The 4122-nt window shown below is 37.1% G+C and overlaps 1 pseudogene; it reads left to right on the top strand.

The window, feature by feature from the left end:
* Positions 1–561: 561 nt before the first annotated feature.
* Positions 562–1630, top strand: LOC113627239 (heterogeneous nuclear ribonucleoproteins A2/B1 pseudogene; annotated as a pseudogene).
* Positions 1631–4122: the final 2492 nt, after the last annotated feature.

Raw genomic sequence — 4122 nt, 5'->3', positions numbered from 1 at the left:
GTGCCCTGGTCCGGGAGGATCCCACATGCCGCGGAGCGGCTGGGCCCGTGAGCCACAACTACTGAGCCTGCGCATCTGGAGCCTGTGCTCCGCAATGGGAGAGGCCCACGCACCGCGATGAAGAGTGGCCCCCGCTCGCCACGACTGGAGAAAGCCCACGCACAGAAACGAAGACCCAACATAGCCAAAAATAAATAAATAAATTTATTTTTAAAAATAGGTAACAATTTAGAGAAAATTAAAAGTTCAGAAAAAGAAATCAATGTAGAGGAAATGTAATAAGAAGTTTGTTTACTGGATCAGGAAAGGTCACTCGGTTCAAAATGACGTTTTGCAGGAAAACTGAAAGTTGCTCAAGATTGGTTCAAGGGCGGCAGCAGCTCCAGAGCAGTAGCAGCATCACCAGATCCCCGGTGGAGGTGCTCCTACAGGTGTTGTTGCTGGAGCAGCGGAGGTTCGGTTCTCACCATGGGGTCGGGACCCTCCAGTTCATGTTAGTCTTTGGAGATCTCCCTCATCCCCCTCAGCTTCGGGAAAATGGCTCAAGCGAGTAAGCCTGCGATGAAGAAAACTTCAACATCTGTTCCTTTGGAGAGGAATAAGAAAGAAAAGGAAAATTCTGTAAACTCTTTATTGGTGGCTTAAGCTCTGAATCCATGGAAGAAAGTCTGAGGAACTACTACAAGCAACGGGGAAACCTTATAGACTGTGTGTTAATAAGGCATCCTGCCAGCCTCAAACCAGGAAGATTTGGTTTTGTCACGTTTTCATCCATGGCTGGGGTGGATGTTGCCATGGCTGCCAGACCTCATTCCATTGATGGGAAAACGGTTGCACCCAAACGTGCTGTCCCAAGAGAGGACTATGGAAAGCTGGGGGCTCTTATCACCATGAAGAAGCTGTTTGTTGGTGGAATTGAAGAAGATACTGAAGAGCATCATCTTAGAGATTACTTTGAGAAATATGGAAAAATCAATGCCATTGAGATAATTACCGATAGGGAGTCTGGAAAGAAAAGAGGCTTTGGATTTGTCACTTTTAATGACCATGATCCCATGGATAAGCTTGTGTTGCAGAAAGACTATAGCATCAATGGTCATCATGCAGAAGTAGGAAAGGCCTTGTCTCGACCTAAAATGCAGGGAGTCCAAAGTTCTAGAGGTGGAAGAGGAGGCAACGTTGGTTTTGGAGACTCTCCTGGTGGTGGTGGAAATGTTGGAGCAGGACCAGGATGAGGAAGGAAACTTGGAGGAGGAGCTGATGGATATGGAAGAGGACATACATTTGGGGATGGCTATCATGGGTGTGGAGGAGGATCTGGAGGTGGCAATTTGGGGGTTAGCCCTGGTTATGGAGGAGGATGAGGAGGATACAGTGGTAGAGGATCTCAATATGGTGACCTGGATGGGGCCTCCAGAGGTGGTTTTGACAGCTATGGATGAAGAAATTATGGAAGTCATAATTACAATGATTTGGGAAATTATAAGCAGAAACCTTCTAAGTACGATTTACTGAAGAGTGGAAAGCTGAGTGGTATAGCAGGAACGTGGGAGGATCATATGGTGGAGGAAACTATGGTCCAGGAGGTGGTGGAAGACGTGGGCGTTATGCAGAGACCAGCCAATACTGAGCTTCTATTTGCCGTGGGCTTGACTGTATAAATAGACATTGAGAGCCCAGAGGTAACAGAAGAGCTTTAGGTTATCGAAATAACAGTGTTCAGGAAACTCTTACCTCAGTCATGCATAAATATGCAGTGATATGGCAGAAGACACCAGAGCAGGTACAGAGAGCCATTTTGTGAGCAGACTCGATTATGTAAGAACAATACCTTTCTGTGGAGGAAAGATCATATGAAAAAATGCTTTTGAGACCGTTTCTTAGCTTTTGAATTGTTGTCTCTCCAGTGGTCTCTGTAAGAATGTGGAAGCATCCCCTTTGATAATGTTAAATTTCAAAGTTTTGGATGATATTTGAATCCTTTTTCAAGATTTTTCTCAAAATTTTGTAAAACTGTTAGCTAGAATTATGGTGTAATGAGACATAACATCATTCTTCTAAAGAAAATTAGTTCATGTGTAGAGTTAAGAAACTGTTGTACCTTTAAGATTTAATAAAATAATTCTAAAGGTAAAACAGTAGTAGTTTGTACTCTTTGATAATTTTGCACTTTTAGTTTTTACCTTTTAAATATTTTTCTTGTGTAATGATATCAGAGTTTGCAGGGTAGTGATATGACTTACATATATTAGGAAATGATTATCAGAAAAAAGTTTTTCTTCTTGCGATGGATATTTGTAGGATTTACTGCCTTAACAACTTTGATATACATCCTACAGCTGTGCTAATTTTGGTCATCCTGTACCTTACATCTTTTGTAATTTTGAGTAACTTGTCATGTACCTATTGGTCATTTGTATGTCTTTTTTTGATAAATGTCTATTCAGTTCCTTAGTCCATATTATAGTTTGATTATTTGCTATTGTGGTAAAAAAACAAAACAAAACAAAAAGTTATTTTTTTAAAAAGTTAACAAAAACAGACATGTAACCTAATAACGAAAGAAAGCAATAAATCACATATATACAAAATAAGTAACTACAAGAAAAAATAGCTAGAGAGACAGAGAAATAATAAAAGTCATAGCAGAATACTTTGTGTAACTCTATGCAGATACATTGTAAACTTAGGTAAGAGATAAAGTTTCCTAGCAACGTTCAATTAAGTAAAAATAATTCCATTGCAGAAAGAGGTGAAATAGACTAGTTTCACAGGAGAATAGTGAAAGATCAAAAAAAAAAAAAATTCCCCCAACAAAAAGTACCCCATCTAGGTGTTTCCAACGGGGCATTGTATGAAATGTTTAACATCTAGATGATCCTAATGCTATATAAATTTTTCTCGAGCTTCAGAAGTGAACAGAAACTTTCAAATTACTTCATGAGACAAATATAACATTAGTTCCTGAATCTGATGGTAGCAGAAAACAAAACAAGACAAAAAAAACCCCCAAATATTCCTTGTGAACATTGATGTAAATATGCTAAATAAAATATTAGCAAACGGAATTGAACAGGTATATAGGAAAATAATACATTATGACCAAGTGAGATTTATTCTTAAAACGTAAGGATGTCTTAATATTTGCAAATCTATTAACATATATCTTCATATCAATGAAGACAATTTCTTCATATTAATTCCGGGGAGAAAAATCATAGTTACTTGGAAGGACTTGACACAGTGGATACACATTTATCTGATAATATTTAATGGAATTAGAACGCACACATGCACACACATGATAGAAGCAATCATACTGAGATCAAGAACAAGGCATAGATGCCTATTTCCCCACTATTATTTAACATTGTATGGGAATATAGATCAAAATGGAAAAGAAGAAGAAAAACTACACCTGTTTGCAAATGATTTGACAGTGATCTGAAAATGCAAGGGAATAAGTTATTTAAAAAAAACTCATATAATAAACATTCTATTAAGTAATAGGATATAAAAATGAACATAGAAAAACCAATAGCTTTCAACTGCACAAACAATAGCCAGTAAAAAGGATATAATAGGAAAGAATCCCTTTTAAACTGCAACGACATATAAAAAAGCAGGAAAAAACACAAAAGACACAAATGTAGATTTGCAAAAGCAAAAACATTCCTTGTTTTTGGGTTCAATATCACATGCATGTCATTTTTCTTTAAGTTAATATATGAGCCTAATGCAATTTCAATAAAAATTCACATAATTTAAATTTGTAGCTACAGAAGTTAATATGGAAAAATTCACGTGGAAAAGTAAACATGCAAGAATAATGATGAAATCTTGGAGAAGAGCACAGAGTGGCAGGGCAGTGCATACTTATCAGATACTGAAATATATAAACTTTCTATAATTAAAACAGTTATGTATTGGCATATTAATGGATGGAAGGAACAGTAGAACAGAATAGAAAGTTCTGAAATAAACCCAAATACAATAGGATAAAGATGACACCTTAGTCACTGTAGAAAATATAGGCTTATTAATAAATGCAACTGGCCATCTGCATAGTCATTTGGAAGAGTAATATCAAATTTATATTTCATAGATTACACAAAAGTGAAT

This window comes from Aethalodelphis obliquidens, unplaced genomic scaffold, assembly GCF_003676395.1.
Source record: "Aethalodelphis obliquidens isolate GAN/ISIS:26980383/991018 unplaced genomic scaffold, ASM367639v1 scaffold1, whole genome shotgun sequence".
In the NCBI taxonomy this organism is placed as follows: Eukaryota; Metazoa; Chordata; class Mammalia; order Artiodactyla; family Delphinidae; genus Aethalodelphis; species Aethalodelphis obliquidens.
The sequence above is the reverse complement of the archived record's forward strand: the minus strand, read 5'-3'. Positions and strand labels throughout refer to the sequence as shown.